The sequence below is a fragment of the Callithrix jacchus genome, chromosome 15 (genome assembly GCF_049354715.1).
Source record: "Callithrix jacchus isolate 240 chromosome 15, calJac240_pri, whole genome shotgun sequence".
NCBI lineage: Eukaryota > Metazoa > Chordata > Mammalia > Primates > Cebidae > Callithrix > Callithrix jacchus.
The window spans coordinates 45,946,645-45,968,805 of record NC_133516.1 but is presented as its reverse complement, the minus strand read 5'-3'; the positions used below and the strand labels follow the sequence as shown (position 1 = coordinate 45,968,805).

The 22,161-nt window shown below is 39.5% G+C and overlaps 1 protein-coding gene and 1 pseudogene across 5 annotated transcripts in view; one reads left to right on the top strand and one right to left on the bottom strand.

Annotated features, from left to right (window-relative positions):
* PRICKLE2 (prickle planar cell polarity protein 2) overlaps positions 1-22,161 on the top strand; it is a 369,301-nt gene that overhangs the window by 272,405 nt on the left and 74,735 nt on the right. The window lies entirely within an intron of this gene.
* Positions 13,925-14,888, bottom strand: LOC144579554 (thioredoxin-dependent peroxide reductase, mitochondrial pseudogene; annotated as a pseudogene).

The following is a 22,161-nucleotide window of genomic DNA, read 5'->3' as shown; positions in this document are numbered from 1 at the left end:
TCTAGCTTCTATTTCCCATTTGGAATGTAAAGATGTGAAATATTTTAGTTCCATTATAAAGTAAAAATAAAAATGGCAGTATATCCAAATGATTAGAAGAACAATGATAGAGTTCATGAACAGTCATTACTATTGCTTTGATTTACTCTATAGCTTTCACAATTTTTGTTTTACTGGTCTATCAATGCCTAATGAAGGTAACTTAAAACCTTTTACTGTAATTATAGATTTGTTTTTCCTTATTTTTCTGTTTTTGCTTTATGCATTTGAGGCTATGTTTTGGGGTGTCTACAAGTTATAGTATATAACATAACCTATGCTTATACTGTAGTTTTGATAGATTATTCCTTTGTAATATTCCTTATTAAAAAAAGCGTTACTCATTTTTAATTTATTTTAACATGAAATAACTTTTTAAAAGTTTATGAATAGTTACATAATATCTTTCAGGAATAGAAATAGCAAACTTGTGGCCATTATAAAAGTGGTCAATAAATTATATCACTAATAATTTTGGAATGACCAAGGATCTGTTAATTATAACATCTTTTTTTTTTTTTTTTTTGAGACGGAGTTTCGCTCTTTTTACCCAGGCTGGAGTGCAATGCCACGATCTCGGCTCACCGCAACCTCCACCTCCTGGGTTCAGGCAATTCGCCTGCCTCAGCCTCCTGAGTAGCTGGGATTACAGGCACGCGCCACTGTGCCCAGCTAATTTTTTGTATTTTTAGTAGAGATGGGGTTTTACCATGTTGACCAGAATGGTCTCGATCTCTTGACCTCGTGATCCACCTGCCTCGGCCTCCCAAAGTGCTGGGATTACAGGCTTGAGCCACCAAATAACATCTTTTTTTATCTATCCTGCCTAATTATATTTGTTCAAATTCTGAATTGTATAATATTTAACATTGCACACTATCTTTCTTTTGGTGAGTAATTGCAAGACTATGCTTTTCCATTCTTTTAAGCCTTTTCTTACTTTTTTTTTTTGTACTTTGGACTCTGGGGTACATGTGTACATCCTTCATCCTGCACAATTGTTGCATAGGTACATATATGCCATGGTGGTTTGCTGTCTCCATCCCCCACCCCCACATCACCCTACATCAGGCTTTTCTTCAGGTGTTGTCCCTCCCCACTGCCTGCTGTCCCTCCCCTTCCCTTCCCTCTACTCCCTAACCTAGCCCAGTGAGTGTCATTCCCTTCCCTGTGCCCAAGTGTTCTCATTGTTCATCACCCACCTATGAGTGAAAACATGTGATGTTTGGTTTTCTGTTTCTGTGTCAGTTTGCTGAGAATGATGGTTTCTAGATTCATCTATGTCTCTACAAAGGACACAAACTCGTCATTTCTTATGTCTGCATCTTATTCCGTGGTATATATGTGCCACATTTTCTTTGTCCAGTCTATCATTGATGGGCATTGGGGTTGGTTTCAGGTCTTTGCTCTCATAAACAGCACCACAACAACATACATGTGCATGTGTCTTTATAATAGGATGATTTATAATCCTTTGGGTATATACCCAGTAATGGGATTGCTGGGTCAAATGGAATTTCTATTTCTAGATCCTTGAGGAACCACCACACCGTCTTCCATAATGGTTGAACTAATTTACACTCCCACCAGCAGTGTAAAAGTATTCCTTTTCCTCCACATCCTCTCCAGCATCTGTTGTCTCCAGATTTTTTAATGATCGCTATTCTAACTGGCGTGAGATGGTATCTCAATGTAGTTTTGATTTGCATTTCTCTAATGACCAACGATGATGGGCACTTTTTCATATGTTTGTTGGCCACATAAATGTCTTTTTTTGAAAAGTGTCTGTTCATATCCTTTGCCCACTTTTGAATGGGTTTGTTTTTCTTCTTGTAAATCTTTAGTTCTTTGTAGATTCTGGATATTAGCCCTTTGTCAGATGGGTAGATTGCAAAAATTTTTTCCCCATTCTGTTGGTTGCTGGTTTGCTCTAATGATTGTTTCTTTTGCTGTGCAGAAGCTCTTAAGTTTAATTAGATCCCATTTGTCTATTTTGTTCCATTGCTTTTGGTGTTTTAGTCATAAAGTCCTTGCCTATGCCTATGTCCCAAATGGTGTTTCCTTGGTTTTCTTCTAGGGTTTTCATGGTGTTAGGTCTTATGTTTAAATATTTAATCCATATGGAGTTAATTTTTGCATAACGTGTAAGGAAGGGATCCAGTTTCAGCTTTCTGCATATGGCTAGCCAGTTTTCCCACCATTTATTAAAGAGGGAATCCTTTCCCAATTGCTTGCTTTTGTCCAGTTTGTCAAAGATCAAATGGTTGTAGATGTGTGGTGTTGCTTCTGAGGCTTCTGTTCTGTTCCATTGGTCTATATCTCTGTTTTGGTACCAGAACCATGCTGTTTTGATTACTGTAGACTTGTAGTATAGTTTGAAGTAAGGTAGTGTGATGCTTCCAGCTTTGTTCTTTTTGCTTAGGATTGTCTTGGCTATGCAGGCTCTCTTTTGATTCCATATGAAGTTTAGAGTGTTTTTCTTTTTTTTCCAGTTTTGTGAAGAAGGTCAATGGTAGCTTGATGGGGATAGCATTGAATTTATAAATTACTTTGGGCAGTGTGGCCGTTTTCACAATGTTGATTCTTCCTAACCATGAGCATGGAATGTTTTTCTATCTGTTTGTGTCCTCTCTTATTTCCTTGGTCAATTGTTTGTAGTTCTCCTTGAAGAGATCTTTTACATCTTTTGTTAGTTGTATTCCTAAGTATTTTATTATCTTTGTAGTAATTGTAAATGGGATTTTGCTCATGATTTGGCTATTTGTTGTTGGTGTATAGGAATGCCTGTGATTTCTGCACATTGATTTTGTATCCTGAGACATTGCCAAAGTTGCTTATCAGCTTAAGGAGGTTTAGGACTGAGACAATGGGGTCTTCTAAATATATGATCATGTCCTTTGCAAATCAGGACAATTTGACTTCTTCTTTTCCTAATTGAATGCCCTTTATTACTTTTTCTTGCCTAATTGCTCTGGATAGAACTTCCAATACTATATCGAATAGGAGTGGTGAGAGAGGGCATCCTTGTCTAGTACCAATTTTTAAAGGGAATGCTTTTAGTTTTTGCCCATTCAGTTTGATATTGGCTGTGGGTTTGTCATAAATAGCTTTTATTATTTTGAGATACGTTCCATCAATACCTAGTTTATTGAGAGTTTTTAGCATAAAGGGCTGTTGAATTTTGTTGAAGGACTTCTCTGCATCTTTTGAGATAATCATGTGGTTTTTGTCTTTGGTTCTGTTTATGTGGTGGGTTACGTTTATAGATTTGTGTCTGTTGAACCAGCCTTGCATCCCCAGGATGAAGCCTACTTGATCATGATGGATAAGCTTCTTGATGTGCTGTTGGATTTGGTTTGCCAGTATTTTATTGAAGATTTTTGCACCAATGTTCATCATGGTTATTGGCCTGTAGTTTTCTTTTTTAGTTTTGTCTCTGCCAGGTTTTGGTATCAGGATGATGTTGGTCTCATAAAATGATTTGGGAAGGATTCCCTCTTTTTGTGTTGTCTGGAATAGTTTTAACAGGAATGGTACCAGCTCCTCTTTGTATATCTAGTAGAATTCTGCTGTGAACCTGTCTGGACCTGGACTTTTTTGGTTGGTAGGCTACTAATTGCTGCCTCAGCTTCAGCCCTTGTTATTGGTCTATGCAGGGTTTCAACTTATTCCTGGCTTAGTCTTGGGAGTGTGCAAGTGTCCAGGAATTTATCCATTTCTTCTAGATTTACTAGTTTATGTTCGTAGGAATCTCTGATGGTAGTTTGTATTTCCGAGGAATTGGTGGTGATCTCCCCTTTATTATTTCTTATTGCATCTATTCAATTCTTCTGTCTTTTCTTTTGTATTAGTCTAGCTAGCAGTCTATTTTGTTGATCTTTTCAAAAAACCAGCTCCTGGATTTATTGAATTTTTTGAAGGGTTCTTCATGTCTCTGTTTCCTTTAGTTCTGCTCTGATCTTAGTTATTTCTTATCTTCTGCTTGCTTTTGAGTTTTTTTGATCTTGCTCCTCTAGCTCTTTCAATTTCAATGATAGGGTATTGATTTTAGATCTTTCCTTGTTTCTCATGTGGGCATTTATTGTCATAAATTTCCCTCTAGACACTACTTTAAATATGTCCCATAGATTTTGGTACATTGTATATTCATTCTCACTGGTTTCCAAGAACATTTTTCTTTCTGCCTTCATTTCATTGTTATCCACTCATCATTCAGGAACAAGTTGTTCAGTTTCCATGTGATTGTGCAGTTTTCAATGCTTTTCTTAATCCTGAGTTCTAATTTGATTGTGTTGTGGTCTGAGAGACTGTGTTATGATTTCCATTCTTTTGCATTTGCTGAGGAGTGATTTACTTCCAATTATGTGGCCAATTTTAGAGTAAGTGTGGTGTGGTGCTGAGAAGAATGTGTATTCTGGATTTGGGGTGGAGTGTCCTGTAAATGTCTATTAGGTCCACTTGGTCCAGGTCTGCATTCAAGTCCTGGCTATCCTTGTTGACTTTCTGTCTCGTTGATCTGTCCAATATTGTCAGTGGAGTGTTGAAGTCTCCCACTATTACTGTGCAGAAGTCTAAGTCTATTTGTAGGTCATTAAGAACATGCTTTATGTATCTGGGTGCTCCTGCATTGGGTGAATATATATTTAGGATAGGTAGCTCTTGTTGCATTGATCCTTTTACCATTATGTAATGCCCTTGTCTGTTCTGATCTTTGTTGGTTTAAAGTCCATTTTATCAGAGACTAGGATTGCTACCCCTGCTTTTTTGGGGTTTTTTTTTTTTTGCTCTCCATTTGCTTGGTAAATCTTCTTCCATCCGTATATTTTGAGTCTATGTGAGTCTTGGCACATGAGATGGGTCTCCTGAATACAGCACATTGATGGCTCTTGACTTTTTAGCCAATTTGCCCGTCTTTGTCTTTTACCTGGGGCATTTAGGCCATTTACATTCAACGTTAATATTGTTATGTTTGAATTTGATCCTGCTATTGTGCTACTGGCTGGTGGTTTTGCCTGTTATTTGACATGGTTTCTTCATTGCATCATTGTTTACCATTTGGTACATTTTTGCAGTGGCTGGTACTGGTGGTTCCTTTCCATTTAAATGCTTCCTTCAGGAGCTCCTGTAAGGCAGGTATTATAGCAATGAAGTCTCTCAGCAATTGCTTGTCCATAAAGGATTTTATTTCTCCTTCACTTATGAAGCTTTGTTTGGCTGGATATGAAATTCTGTGTTGAAAGTTCTTTTCTTTAAGGATGATGAATATTGGCCCCACTCCCTTCTAGCTTGTAGGGCTTCTGCTGAGAGATCTGCTGTTAAGTCTGATGGTCTTTCCTTTGTGGGTTACTCAGCCTTTCTCTCTGGCTGCCCTTAGGATTTTTTCCCTCCTTTTAACCCTGATGAATCTGACTGTTACATGCCTTGGGGTTGCTCTTCTTGAGGAGTATCTTTATGGTGTTCTCTGTATTTCCTGGATTTAAATGTTGGCCTGCCTTGTTAGGTTGGGGAAGTTGTCTTGAATAATATCCTGAAGAATGTTTACCAGCTTGGATTCCTTCTCCCCATCACATTCAGATACGCCAATCAAGCGTAGATTACGTCTTCTCGCATAATCCCAGTTCTTGGAGGCTTTGTTCATTTGTTTTCACTCTTTTTTCTCTAATCTTGCCTTCTCATTTTATTTTATTGATTTGATCTTCAATCTCTGATATCCTTTCTTCTGCTTGATCAATTTTGCTGTTGAAACTTGTGTATGCCTGGTGAAGTTCTTGTGCTGTGTTGTTCAGCTCCATCAAGTCATTTATGTTCTTCTCCATGCTGGTTATTCTAGTAGCATTTCATCTAACCTTTTTTTAAGGTTCTTAGTTTCTTTGCATTGGGTTAGAAGATGGTCTTTTAACTCAGAGAAGTTTGTTATTACCCACCTTCTGAAGCATGCTTCTGTCAATTTGTCAAACTCATTCTCTGTCTTGTTTTGTTCCCTTGATGGTGAGGAGTTGTGATCCCTGGGAGGGGAAGAGGTGTTCTGGTCTTTGAAGGTTTCATCCTTTTTGTGGTGGTGTCTTCCCATCTTCATGGATTTATCTCCCTTTGATCTTTGAAGTTGGTGATTTGGGGAGGAATCTCTGAGTGGACATCCTTTCTGTTGAAGTTGGAGCTATCTTTCTTGGCCTGTAGAAGTGGCTACTGGGTGCCTTGGATTCAGTTAGGCTGCTGGGTGAGTGGTCTTCCCCTGGAGTTTATTTACAGATGAGATTATCTCCACCTTCCCAATGGCATATCTCCTTCCCTGAGCCCAGTCTACCTGGTTAGAGTCTGGTATATTTGCAGTGAAGCTCTCTATTGCATGGCTTCAGTTTGAGTTTTGTGGGGGTGGGGCCTGCCAAGCCTTATGGCCTGTTTCTCTGCTTTCAACTGTGCCTCCTTCTGTAGGATGGGTAGCTCCGTCCTGCTGGTGTTAATCCAGACTTCCTCCCAGGTTTGTACCAACACCTTGCAGCACCAGGCAGGTGCCATCGCTCAGATTTCCATTGACAGCCCACAGCACCCCTCAGTCCCGCAGAGCTCTCATGGACCTTGGGTTACAGGAGGGATGAGGGAAGCACAGGATCCAAATTGGAGCACTGAGGGGTTGAAGTCCCTGACAGTTCAAGCTGGCTACATGTTCTAGGTGGGGACGCACCCCGCCCTGTCTCAGTTCGCCCTCCTTGGGTGGCTCTCACCCTGCTTCAGCTGGCCTTCTCTGGGCTATTTTTGTGCCCTACCAGTCCTGCCAAAAGGAAGCCAGCACCTCACTTGAAATTGTGAAGTCCTCTAGCACTCTGCGTCTCATCCACTAGGAGCTGCATTCCAGTGTTCCCACCTCTTGGCTATCTTGGCGCCCAGCTCTTCCCCATTTTTTTTTCTTTCTTTCTTATGATTTTAAGTGGGACTCTGCAAACAACACATGATGGATATTGCATTTCTATTATTCCAAACTGATAATCCATCTTTTAATTTATGAGTATAATACATTTAAATTTATTATGATAACTCATATAATCATTCCTACCACTTTATTTTCTATTTGTTATCTTTTTTCCTCTGCTTTATTCTGTTTACTTGAGTTTTGTTTTTTTAATGAAGTCTTCCCAGTTTTCTTTATTTTTCTTTGCTTGGTGGAAAGCTATAGAATATATTTCTATTCTTGGAGCGATTATCCACCATTTTTTAACATCCAGCCACATTTGACCTTTTGCCACTTGTCTTAGTCTGTTTTGTGCTGATATAACAGAATACCTGAGACTGGGTGATTTATAAAGAACAGAAATTTATTCTCTCACAATTCCAGAGGCTGGGACATCCAGGATCAAGTCACCAGCATCTGGTGAGGGTTTTCTTGATGCATCCTCATATGATAAAAGGTGGAAGGGCAAGAGATGGAATAAATGCTATGTCTTACATGGCAGAAGAGCAGAGGAGATGAACTCACCCCAGCAAGTCCTTTTTTTTTTTTTTTTTTTGAGACAAGGTTTCACTCTGTCACCCAGGCCAGAGTGCAGTGGTCCACTCACAGCTCACTGCAGCTTCAGCCTCCCTGCACTCATGTGATCCTCCCACCTCAGCCTCCCAGGTAGCTGGGATTATAGATAAACATAACCACTCCCAGCTAATTTTTTGTATTTTTTGTAGAGACAGGGTTTCACCATGTTGCCCCAGGCTGGTCTCTAACTCCTGGACTTAAAAGATCTTCCCACCTTGTCCTCCCAAATTGCTAAGATTACAGGTGAGTGGCCACAACCGGCCACAAATCCTCTCGTGGCAGCATTAATCTATTCATGAGAGTAGAGCCATCAAATTCCAAGCAACTTCCAAAAGGCCCCATCTCCCAACATTGTTGCACTGGGGATTAAGTTTCCAATACCTAAATCTGGGGGACACATTCAAACTATAGGGCCACTCTTCAGGAACCCCAAGCTTCCTCCTGCCTCATGCCTTTGCACTTGCTATACTTATGTCTTGTTTTCCTCCCTCATTCACTTTTAACAAAGCTCCAGTTATTCAGTATTTCTGCCTTCCTTCTTAATATGATAGTGATCTTCTGTGATGCAGTCTTTGGTACCACATCTTAGATTACCCATGAAATATTTTTCTTCCCATCTTAAGTAGCCTACATCTCAATATACTTCTGAACCAATTCACCAGACCCTGGGTTTATATTCACTCAAGCCAAAGTAAAATATAATTTGGACACTTTCTCTTTAAAACAAAATCTTATGAATACTAAGAATTTTAAGATCATTTCATGCCTGTTATATTTCACACATCTTTGCTCCCTTCACTTAACACGTAACAACGGATTCTGAAACTCTCATTTTCAAAGGTTACTTCCTAAACATGTGGTAGGAAAGTTAAGATTTTTTTTTTTTTCTGATCCATTTTCTGCCTAGTTTCAAGAAGGGTCTAGAAGAACTGTCAGTAGGATAACCAAAACAAGTGTAAAGCATTCTATAGGCAACAAAGAGAAAGAGATAATTATAATAGAAAACCAAAACTAAATGGCACTAATAGAGTGGGGCACTGTTGTTGGCTAACCAACTAACAATATGTCTGGTTTTGGATGAAGCCTGTGATAGTATGAGGATAAGCGTTGTTTCAGGACTGTGGGAATGTGGAAGGGTGCCTGCCAGAATTGCTTATTCAAAACTGAGCCTCACTGATACTGAGTACTTGTCTCTCACAATTGTTGGCTAATACCTTTCGTTTCTTCTCATGCCACTTGTAGAGCAATCAGGAGACTGTCATGAGCTAGGAAGAAGTACTATATAAAGGAAATTCCATGATCTGTAAAATGTAATAAAGTGAATGGCCTAAGACTGATAATTCAAAAGCTATAACTTGCCCAGTTATCAGTGGTGATTTATTTCCTAGTTCTCCTCAATGGAAATTCTACACACAACTGAGTTCCCAGATCTTTTCATTTGTTATAGATTCTAATGGCTGGGGTCAGCATCTTCCCTGTGATCCTTAATTGTCTTATTAAAAACAGAAAGAAAGTTGTTTATGAAAGCACTTAAATATATAGATACATTGTCTGACTCATTTTTTTTACCCCATTGATTTCACCATAATTTCAGAGTTTACTGCAGAAAACCATTTGGTCCCAACATGTAATAAAAGTCACACTTGGCTGGGCATGGTGGCTCACACCTGTAATCCCAGCATTTTGGGAGGCCAAGGTGGGCAGATCACCTGAGGTCAGGAGTTTGAGACCAGCCTGGCCAACATGGTGAAACTCCATCTCTACCAAAAATTAGCGGGGGCACATGCCTATAATCCTAGCTACTCAGGAGGCTGAAGCAGCAGAATAACGAAATCAGGAGGTAGTGCCACTGCACTCCAGCCTGAGTGACAGAAGGAGACTCTATCTCAAAAAAAAAAAAATCACTCTCAAATTGTCCAATTCATAGAATACAGAAAGGAAAATGGTGGTTTCTGAGGGCTGAGGAGGAGGAGGATGGGAAACAGGTGGTTGGAAGATGAAGGAAGTTCTGGAGATGGACAGTGGCTGTAGTTGCATAACAATGTGAACGTATGTAATGCTGCTGAAAATGGTGAAAATGATCAATTTGATATTCTGTCTATTTTACCACAGAATAAATAAACGCCTACATACATAAAATAGCTCTCAGGAATTGGAGCAGTCCCCTCAGGGACCACATAGCCTTTCCTTTGTTGGGGACAAACCTGGGCACATTAACTTCCCTTGCACAGACCCAAGACCTGAGTTATTTCCCATAATCCTCATTGTATAACATATGCACATAACATTCAAAGAATTCAAAGTATGCACATTACTCAACAATGCAGTTGATTTTTGCCTTCTTTGGAGTTCGAACTGATCCATGTGGCTTTCATGATTAAACAGCCACTCTGGCCTATTTAGTATTTAAGGTTTTATCAGGAATTGCAAGCTCAAAGACTGAACTGTGACTACACTGCTCATTGCTTCATCGAACACATCAGACAGAATATAATCCTTGACTAGTTTGTGGAGACACTGGAGTGAAATGGATAGAGAATGAGCTTTGAAGTCAGACCTAAATTTAAATCTTGGCTCAGCCCTTTACTCCTCGGTGATCAAAGTTTATAATTTTGTTGATCCCCATTTTTCATGATTTTGTATTTGCAAATGTGCCTACTTGCCAAAATTTATTTGTAACCCCAAAATCAATACTTGCAGGAGTACTTTCATCATCATTTGCAGACTTTACTTATAATCTCAAAATCAATACTTGCAACATTCACGGTCATTAACAGGCATACACAGAGCAATAAAAAATTTGAGTTGCCCAGTACATACATGACCAGCTGAGGTAGAATAGCTAACTCTATGTCTTCTCACTCCAGCTCACAAACTGAATAAACAAGTAGTCTATTTAGGGCCACATTTTTGCATCTTATGCTTTTTGTTGGTTATTTCACTGTTTAAAATAGCCCTAAGCATAGTAAAGTGCCATCTAGCATTTCTAAAAGCAAGAAGGCTGTGATGTGCTTTGTAGAGAAAGTATGTATGTTAGATAATCTTCAGGCATGAGTTATAGTGCTGTTGGCCTTGAGTTCAATATTAATGAATCAACAATACATATTAAGTAAGTTGCCCTTAAACAGAAACACACATGAAACAAGGTTATGGATTAATTGGTTAACAACAATGTTAGGACCAGAGGCTCGTAGGAACCTAGCCCCATATTTCCCCTAGGAGGAATGTTCAGTATTCAGAAATTCAGTGCGGTGACTTTGTAGCACATAACTGCCATGAATAGAGAGAATCACTTATATTTATCTTTGCAAAATGTAATATCCTACTCACATAGTCCTCCATTCTTCCCCTGCTGTGGCAGGGATTAAGGCTATTTACAAAAGGTTCATTCCCTCTTCTTCCAGTCACAAAGGGGAAATGTGCTTTCTCAGTCCCTTTAAAGTTAGGCATGTGCCTGAGACTTGCTTTCACCAGTGAAATGTGAACAGAACTCAGGTGCATATATCCAGGAAAAAGTTTTTCACTGCCAGTGTTCAGCTCCAGCCTTCCTTTTCTCTGCTGCCATCATGATGGAGGCATATCTCCAAATGGAGCCCCCATTACCTGGGTCTCTGCCTACCTATAGGAGGATACAGTGTGAGACAGAAAAAAAAGCATGGTATAGATAAGGGTTTAAGATACAGAATACATAAAGAACCACTACAGTTCAACAAAAAGACAACTCAATTAAAAGATGACCAAAGGACTTCAGTAAACATTTCTCCAAAGGTGATATACAGTCAGCTGATAAGTACATGAGAAGATGTCCAGCATCATTAGTCATGAATATAGTGCCAGTCAAAACCATGGTGAGATACTGCTTCACACCTACGAAGATGATTATAATTTTAACAATTGGAAGATAAATGTTGGTAAGGATGTGGAGAAACTGGAATTTCTGTGTATTGCTGGTGGGAATATAAAATGCTGAAGCCACTTTGGAACACTGTTTGGCAGTTCCTCTTAAAAGGTAAACAGAATTACTATATCATCTAGCAGTTTCACTCATAGGTATATATGCAATGTAATTGAAAGCAAAGACTCAAATATAATTGTACACCAATGTTCACTGAAGCATTATTCTCAGTAGTCAAAAGGTAAAAACAACCGAAGTTCCATCAACAGATAAAACAGATAAACAAAATATGATATATACATGCAGTGAAATAATAGCCACAAGCAAAGTTCTGACACAAGCTACAACAGAAATTAGCCTTGGAAACATTACACTAGGTAAAATAAGCAGACACAAAGGACAAATGTTGCATGATTCCACATACATGAAGTATCTAGACTAGACACATTCATAGAGACAGTAAATTCGAGGTTACCAGGGGTTGAGGGGAGGAGAAATGGAGAATTATTATTTATGTGGTATAAGATTTGCCATTTTCACCATTGCATATATCACAATAAAAATTTTAATTAAAAAAACATTGCGATATGAAACTAGTGATATTTTGGTGGTGTTTGAGATATTATGGCATATTCTAGCTCATCCACACCAAACCTTCTTTCCTGTCTGTTTCTCTGTGGCATAATATAGTCCCTTGGGGGATTTATGACTATATGCAATCTATAACCTGCAGGCCAAGGTTTTACCTTCACTGATCTTTTGATGTTTTGGAACAGGAAAGACCAAATTCTCACAATTGTTTTCATATTTCATTTGAAAGTTAGTAGGCAAGGCAAGTTACTCAGGCTGAAAGTCACCCTGGTAGTAAGAAACATATCCTTTGTAATGTATAAGTGAGTTCGTTGATTTTCATATTTTTGGTGATTAATCATTTATTTAATGTGCAGAAATGAAACTGCCTTAAATGAACTGAATTGAAACAAAGGTCACCTGTATTTTAAAATGGGTTTCCAACAATGTCCTGTGATCAGCAAGCTCCAGTCTCTTGCAAAAAGAATTCTTGCTTTGGATTACAGCATGTTTCATTATGAATCACTTTGGACCCTTGAAAACTTGATCTGGTCCTAGAATTTCTTCTGTCTTTGCTTTCTAAATTCTATTCAAACTGGCTTTGCCTAACCCTGTGAAAGTAATACTAATAGTAGAGAGGGATAATGGACTAATTATGGTATATGTGAAGTGCAGAATCAAAAACAATGATTTAAATCACACAGAAAAGATACCATGTAGGACACTCCTAAGGACTCCATATAAGGTAGAGATAACTCAAAATTCAGATATTCTTTGGAGACACAGATTGCTAGGTGTCACCCAGTGTTAGCATCTCCTCCTTTCTGACTAACAGAACCTGATTGTATTCTGGACAACAGTATGTCCTGCTAAGGACTATGTTTCCTAGCTTCCCTTGCAGCTAGTCCTATCTGAGGGATTATAAATAGGAGATTAGAACTTCTAGTAAATCTTTTTAAACGTTGTTGATCCAACTGCCTCTTACCTTACCCACCTTCTTACCTGGAACATGAATGTGATGATTGGGACTTCAGTAGCTATTTTGCAATTTTGAGAATAGATGTCACTAACACATGGGATGGTGGGTACAGAAAGATAGGAAGAGACTAGATGCTTCATAGTTTTTATAAAATGCCAACCCAGTCCTGGACCACTATTCTCAGGTCATGATTACTAGTAGCCCCAAGCAATTCTAATTTCTAGTTTTGTTGTTATTTTTAATAATAATAAAACTGATCTGACAATTATATATAGCCGTATAGTTCAGAGTGTATTGTCATTCTTTTGTCACTTTATTTTAAAATGTGTTTATTTTTGTTATATTTTATATTGAACACTTCAGCAAAGAAAATAATTGTAATAATTCAAAATGCAATCCCTGGATTCATTAAATATCCTATATAATCAATTACACCAATCAATATCTAGAAATGTGTGTGGATGTAATGAACAAAATGGCTGAACTATGAATCTAAGGGAACTTAAAGCTGTGATCTTTGTTAACTTAAAAAAAATTCAAGAAGAAAATGTCAAGACCCTTGATCAGAAGCTTTCAATGCTTGTTGTACTACTTTGGTGTAGACAAAGATTCAGGTAAGGCTAAGAAAGAAGAGTATTCTCCTTGAAGACATGATCTAAGAAATAGGTTAACTAGTGCTCTGTAGAAACTAGCTAGCCCTCAAGATATTTTCAGTGAAGGGCTTCTTATACTAACAACTAACAATGTTTAAAAAACCTTAGCCAGTATTACAAAAACAAAACATTTAGAGTAATATTTGTGAATACATACATAATCGGTTCCTTGCCTTCTACAAATAATCATCTTTGAAATGCTAAAAGTAGGTTCCAACTGGGGTTCCCCTCTCTGGGGTGAGAAGGTGCAGATACACATGAGATGTCTACTGATTTACCTTCTCAAAATATTCTTTGGAAAGAGTTGGATTTGGCTTGATTGTAGTAGACTTCAGTGTCCACTTTGCTGAGCAAACTTCTCCATGGGTTTTTTACAAACAGGAATGCCTTCACCAAGCAGAGGGTCTCTTTCATGCTTTAGCCCACTGATAAGTCATTGACACTCAAATGCTTGATAATTTCATGGGGTCAATTATGAAGACTCCTCTTAGTGCAAGACAACGACTTTCTAATGGCACACCATAGTCTTGGGAAATGTGTTTAGTTAAATCTGACAAAAGTGTGATGTTCATGTGTCCCAAACCACCATTCTTTCTTGGTACATTTATCCAGGCAAGATGGCTAAAGTGGGAATCCACTAAGTCTGCAACAACTTCACAGTTCACTTTGTAAAGTCCATTGTCTTTATCATTAAAAGCAAGAAATTGTTTTGGACACACAAGGTGAAATCCAAAGGATAGAAGAAAAGAACCAGATATTTCCCCCTTATAATCATCAAGGCATCGATCTTTGACCTCTCCATTGACAAAGGCTGTACCTTTAAAACAGAGTGACAGCAAGTGCGTGATATGAGCAACTGGTGCCAAAGGCGAATTCTGCTCGACCAGAACCGGACCACAATGTGTTTCTCAAGCTTGTTTTTCCTCAGAAGCCACGGGCCTAAGGGCTGCAGAGACGGGATAGTATGCACATGTCAGGCAACTGGAGCCAGGAACAACCTTCCCACAACAGCCACCATCTTCAGTGCATGCAGCAGTCACATTTTCCTCACTTTCAATCCTCATGATAACTCTATGAGATGAATACAATGAATCTAGTCCTAGAGATAAGGACACTGAAGCCCAGAGAAGGTGGATAACTTGGCCAAAGATGCACAGTTAGAATTTGTCATTGTTAGGACTCAAACATTAAACACCAAATGCACTTTCTTTCTCCTACACTGTAGGTAAATATTAGTTGATACTGGAGTAGCTGTCCCAAAAGTGGAGAATCTTTTTTTCTCTATTAAGAACCAGTGACCTAACAGAACACAGTTTGATAACAACAGGCTAGCATAAAAAAGGAGTTTTATTAAGGTTTGAGTAGGGGTTTTGTCGTTTTTCTTCTTCATGGGGAACTACACTATGTTTAACTCACATTGTCTTTACTTTGAGAAAACGAAACACCTGCTACTACATAAATAATTGTGAGTGTTCATCAGTTCTGTACTATGCCTGGGAGTTTAGAAAGAAAACAGGAAGGGGGAAAAGAAAAGGGTAGTATAGAGAAAGGGCAAAATTCTGGGGATTTGGGAAAGACCGGAGACAGAAGAGCTGTGAATACTCTGAAGTATGTGTCAGCTGAGATAGACAACTTGGCTTAGTGTGTGATTTGCTGGGACTATTGAAGACCGACAGAGTTGGGCAACAGATAAGTTGTCATCATACTCTTTGAAGTGCTCCTTAGCTGTTTAATCTCTTTACAGCTCTTCTACTGCTCTTTTTACTTTTTAAAAGAGAATTTGCCAAGGATGCTGACCATTTAAGCTTCTGACAGTGATGTGCTGGAGCCAGCCTCATACTGCCTTGCAAGAGCCATTTGGTCAGTTTTCAGGAATTTTGTAAATCGGTTGTTAAATATAGCCATTATGAAAATTTAGTTCCATAAACCTACAGTTAAATACATTATAATTTTTAAAGATGATAAATACTTGAAGTTCATCACTTCCTAATTCCCTTATCATATTCCACTATTATCTATGCTCTTGAGATTGTTTTGCCTATATATCTGTATGGTGGGAGTACTGTGTCATGGTATGTTATGTGTATCTCTTCCCAATTCCACATTCAGTGGCATCCCATTGGTAGCTTGAATGTGGATTATGTTGGGATCACATACCCTATGGAAACTGGCAAATGCTGCAAATCAGTACCTGACTTATGCTTATGTTATACCCTCTGCCAAATATAACCTCTTTCCACTTAGGGGTGGTTTCTCATTCATGTGTGTGTTCTTTCCCCACAAGCACTCAACAGTTCCTTAGGCTTATGTGTCACAGATAACAGACAAGAATACCACAGACTAGGTGGCTTAAACAACAGAAATTTATTTTCTCACAGTTCTGGAGGCCAAAAGCTCAAGATCAAGGTATCAGCAACGTTGATTTCTGCTGAGGCTTTTCTTCCTGGCTTGCAGATGTCCTTTTCTCTGTGCACGCTGCTGGTTATCTCTTCCTCTCTTCCTCTTGTTACAAGGACCCCAGTCTTATTGAATAGGCCCCAGGCTTATGACCTCATTTAACCTTAATTACCTCCTCATAGGCCCTATCTGCAAATATAATCACATATAGGGGTTAGGGATTTGACATATGCATCACAGTGGGTATACAATTCTGTTTATAACATAGACATTTATGAATTATGCATGAGACTGCTTCAAAGCCAAGAAATATAGAGCCTTCAGCCTGTGCCTCTCTCTATGCGAGTTACACGATATCATTTGAGCCTCTTATTAATGCTTCAAGATAGATATTATTGTCCCCATTTTACAGATGGAGATATTAACTTTCTACAAGAGATAAAGTAACTTGCCTAACTACATGCAGATGGTGTTAAATCCAGTATTTGAATCCAAGCAATCTGACTCCAGAGTCCAAACACATAACCCCTGTAGGAAACTGCCATCCTGGTGTTTTAATAAAAGTTAATACTGAAAAAACTGTTGTCAAAAAAAGTAGGCAACTGTTGGGGGAATTTTTAATAGGGCGGATATGCAAATGTGTACACAATCTGCAAAGGATGTTTTGGTAAAATCCGGATGAGGGAGTGTTAAATTTCAGTGTAGCTTAAATAGAAAATGTTCAAACCCCAAGTTCTTCCATTTCTGCAACCTTTTCTTTAAGACAAGATAAAATAAATGTCAGATAATGCTCCACACTAAATGGAAAGCATTTTCTAACTAAACATTGAAGTTTAATATTCTAAATAAAATAATAAACTAACAGGATTGGGAAAGGTGGGCACGTGAGAGCTAACAGGCACAGAAGCAAAGCAACTCATGTGATTTTGAATTATAGCACCGGCTTAGGGCATAACATAATTATTTTCCTTAATTTGTTCAAACAAAGTTAACTCAACTTGAAAGAAATTCTCCGGCTTCAAATACAAATGGGTGTTGCTTTTGCCGCTTCCTCTGAAATAAACAGTACCTTGACAGTTATTCTATACATCCTTCACTTAGCATCTCCTCCACCCACCCCACAGCACTAATCTTTGGTGAAAAAGGAAGTGCTTTGATGAAATGAAAGAGAAGCTTAATGAGTTTTATTCTGGTTCCTCTTGAAACCTCACTTGCGTATTCTCTTGCTGTACGTGTTTGTCTAGATCCTCTAATAAGCCAGACCACTAGAAAGATAAGGTTTGAATATAGCATGCATCCATTCAACAAACACTTACTGAGTACCTAGTACATGCCAGACCCTCTTCTGGGGGTATCTAGCAAACACAGTCCCAAATACTCACATTCTAGAGGGAAGAGAAAGACAATGAACAAGTAGATCATTTGTCAGCACTGATAAGTTCTTTGACAAAAAGCAGATTAAGAGTTTGACAGTTTTAGCACTTTGATGGGGATTTGGCATTTTGATGGGGATCATCATTTGCTGTGGGGGCTGATCCATGCATTGTAGGAAGTTTATCAGCGTCCCTGGCCTCTACCAACTATATATGCCAAGAGCAGCCCCCTCCCCAAGTTGAAATAACAAAAAACATCTTTAGATATAGATGTTGTCAAATATCTCTTGGAGGGTATTGTTACCCGCAGTTGAGAAGCAATAGGCTGGAGAATAAGGGATAGAGGTGCTAATTTATTAGGATAGTCAGGGAAGGCAACTAAGGTGACCACTGAGCAAAGACTGGAAGAAAAGAGGATGACATCGTGTAATCCCATCGTGAACCTTGCAGGCAGAGGGAATGGCTGGTGTAAAGGCCGTGAGGTGAAACAAACAGCAAGGAGGTCATTGAGAGCAAAAGATCTGATCAAAAGGTAAGAGACACAGTCAGCCAGATTATAAGGAGGCAGTGAAGTGTTATAGTGAAGACTGGCTTTGCATCATAGAGGTATGGGAGATCGTCCAAGGTTGTTTTTTGGGGTTTTGAGTTTTTGGGGTTTTTTTGTTTGTTTCTGAGATAGAATCTCTGTTACCCAGGCTGGAGTGCAATGGCACAGTTGCCACTCACTGCAGTCTCAACCTCCCAGGCTCAAGCAATCCTCCCAGCTCAGCCTCCAGAGTAGCTGGGACCTCAGGTGTGCACCAGCACAGCCTGGCTTTTTTTTTTTTTTTTTTTTTTTAATGTTTGTAGGGGCATGGCCTACCTATGTTTCCCAGGTCAGTCTTGAATTGCTGGGCTCAGGCAATCATCCTGCCTCAGCCTCCCAGTGTGCTGGGATTACAGGCATGAGCCACTGCACCCAGACCATCCAGGGTTTTGAGCAGAGCAGTGACACACCCTCGTTTATATTCCAATAGAGTTGTTATTGCTGCTGAATGGAGACTCAACTGCAGTGGCACAAAGATGAAAGCTGGATCCAGAAGCAGCCGCAGCAACAGCTCAGGCGAGCACTTAGTCATGGCTAGACTGGTCCTGCAGGGGTGGTAGAAAATGACTGGATCCTGCATATGTTTTGAACCTACATCCAACAAGAATTGCTGTTGAATTAGACATCAAGTATGAACAAAAGAAAGGCGTCTTTGAAAGATTCTTTTTTGAAAATACTGCAAATGAGCTTTTATTTCTGATTTTGATCCTAATCCTAGGGGAGTTTAACATGATAGAGACATTGTTTAGGCATTAGGCATTAGACTGTTGTTTTCTAAATTGCTTCCTGAGTAAACCAATTAAAATTATAATGTGGGTCTCCAGGAGAAAAGGGAAGGAGCCAAACTTGGTACAATTTCACCTCTTAAATGCCACTTAATGGCCCTTTTCTCCTATTGCTTGGGTAATGAAATTCTGGCGAATAGGTGCAAAATGAACACAGGGACCCTCACGAGCAGCCCATCCCTATTTGCTCACAGCTGTAATGCTACCTGATGGTCCCCCAGGTCCCCATTTGGGAACCACTGTGTACTTTTTGAAAAACCACCACGTGCTGCAAATTCAGGCAACGTCTTTCCTTTCTCCGTACAACCTGCCTTCTGAGATGCTCAGGTGCATTTTAGATATTACCTCCCCACACTGAGGTAGATTAAACAAGATTCCAAGCTTCTCAAACTGCACATGAGGGGGAATCATGAAATAAAGGGCCAGTATTCCCTGGGTTAAGTTGGATTTTCATAAAACCTTCTGAATGTTTCAGCTCATATCTGAGATTATACTTCAGGAGGATTGGCCTTTACTTTGTGGTTGTGTTTGTCTTTTCCTTATACTAGTGTTTCTTCTAGTGTGGTGTGAGGTGTATGTTAAGAGTGCAGAGTTCGGGCTTCCTTTTCAGCCCAGAGAGATGAAAATGGCAGTCATCTTTAATAAAGGCCTCCGATGATTGTAAAGTATGCTACTGTTTGAAAACCACTGCTGTATCATTCAGGAATTGCATTCATTCTTAGCAACAGACACTGCAGATAAAGAAAGAGTTTATTTCTCTCACTCATAAAAGAAGTTCAGAAAGAGGCAATCCAGGGTTGGTCTGGTGGCTCCATAGTATAAAAATAAAAGAATTTTAAAGTTCAGGCTCATAACTTTCTGTCTTACTTACTATCGTCAGGTTACATCTTCCATTCCCATCTGTAAGGTTACTTCGGTCTAGCCATTGTGATTATATTCTAGACAAGAAGGTGAAAGATGGGGGAATGGGCAAAAAAAAGGGCCCTGGCTAACAATTGCCTGGCCTACTTTAAAAGAGCTCTCCCAGAAGTCACACCCTTCCATGTCATTGGCCGGAATATATATGGCCACATGTAGCCACTAAGGAGGTGCAGAAATATCGTTGTTAGCTGAGTATATTGCTTCTGTCAGTAAAATGGAGGTATTCTTGTTAAGGAAGAAAAAAAAATAGCTATAAGTGGGAAACCTTCTCGGCCAAAACACCCTTATACCATCATGCCATGGTGTTGTATCAAGACTGTGTAATCTGAAGATTTTTCACTTATTGTCATTTCATTTTGGCTTTATTTGGGAGATGTGTGTTGGTTATGTCCTGAAGAATACAGAAGGAAAATGTGTTCATCGTTTCTGTGGTCAGCCATGCAGGCCTATTGGGAATCTACTGTATCTGGATATGGTTTAGTTTTTTTCTTCCTTCTTTCCCATCCATCTGCCAGTCTCTTCAGTCTCTATTTCTTGATAAAGGAGAACAGAAGGAGAGGATGGGGAAGTCAAGCTCAAAGGTGGCTCTGTCACTTTTTAACTATGTGATATTCAGTCTGTTGAGTATGAAATATCCACCTCCATGGTGTGGGAAAAGTTTATGAAGTACCGTATATTAAAGCACTTCAAGCCTTAGAGTCACTCAATAAGTCAACAGTTCTTTGACCCCCTTCCTTCATTCAGATCAGGCTTGTCCAACCCATGCTCCACAGGCCCCATTGAACCCGGGACGGCTTTGAATGCAGCCCGACACAAATTCATAAACTTTCTTAAAACATCATGAGATTTTTGGGGGGATTTTTTTTAAGCTCAGCAGCTATCGTTAGTGTTAGTGTATTTTGTGTGTGGCCCAAGACAGTTCTTCTTCCAGTGTGGCCCAGGGAAGCCAAAAGATTGAACTCCCCTCCCCATCTAGATGGTAAAAAACAATTGATTCTGAAATCGGTCAAGAAAGCCTAACTTCTTTGTGGGTTCCTGCTCTAAAAAAATAAGGATGCTTTTGTTCCAGAAAATGTTGCCACCCAAAAATGTGAGCACTTTGCCCTTAGGATTTCTTGTTCTTGCCAGAGCTGGTGGAATCCCCACCTGAATCTCATATCTAGATATGGAAGGAGACACCTGAAAAATTGGGTGAGGTCGGCTGGGCGCGGTGTCTCACGCCTGTAATCCTAGCCCTTTGGGAGGCCAAGGTGGGTGGATCACGAGGTCAAGAGATGGAGACCATCGTGGCCAACATGGTGAAACCCCATCTCTACTAAAAGTACAAAAGATTAGCCAGGTGTGTTGGTGCGTGCCTGTAGTCCCAGCTACTCGGGAGGCTGAGGCAGGAGAATTGCTTGAAACCGGAAAATGGAAGTTGCAGTGAGCCAGGATTGCGCCACTGCACTCCAGCCTGGTGATAGAGCGAGACTCTGTCTCAAAAAAAAAAAAATTGGATGAGGTCCAACAAGTTCTCTCTTTTTTTCTGGGCTTCCTAGATTTCTTCAAGAAAATGGGAATCCTACCACTGGCCTGGCAACTGTATAAAGTTGATTGTCGATGGCAAACAGTAGACAGTTCTAAAACTCTAAGTGTGGTCCCTGGACTAACAGCAGGACCTGAAGAGGAGTTAGAAATGCAAATTATAGGTCCCCACCCCAGGCCTACTAAATTAGAAATCTCCCTTTTAACAAGCCTTCCAGCTGAGTCTGATGCAAGTTATAGTTTGCATCAGAATCAGCTGGAAGAACCATTGCTCTACATAAAGTGTTTTGCACACTTCTTTTTAAAAAAATCAGCTTACTTTTAGTATGCTTTTCTCCCAAATACAGTCATTGATTCTCCAGCCCCCATCTTTCTGCCCAGGCAGAAATGCTATCAAATGTGCAGTTCCTTCCAACACGCCTCATCTTTCTAGCCAGGCAAGGTTTTGCTTTGTAGACTTTATTTGCGCACTGACTAAAGCGCTTGCGATCAGTCTGACACACACTGAAGTTGCTGCCAAACCTTTCCTGCTGCAGAGTTACACCTTAAATAAAAGCCTTCAGCAATTTCATTTTAATAAGCCAGTTTATTGTGTTCACAGTGCTTTTGTTTAAGGGAAAGGTAGAGCCAGGGTGGAATCACAGGACACCTTTATCTGGGAATATCTAAATGGAACAGAGTTTCTAGCACATTCAACAGACGTGCTTTTGAAGAAACATGCTCAGTACACACGGGATGAAAAATACGGTTATCAGCATAATGGGTAATAGCTTGGTAATGATCATCATTGACAAAGTTCTATTGGATTTGCTTATTTACTCCAAAAAAATGAACAAGTGAAACATGTTTGGACTAAAATGAACAATCTGCAGGATTTTCAGAAATTGTGCCAAATTTAATTTTTGTATTGCCAGAAA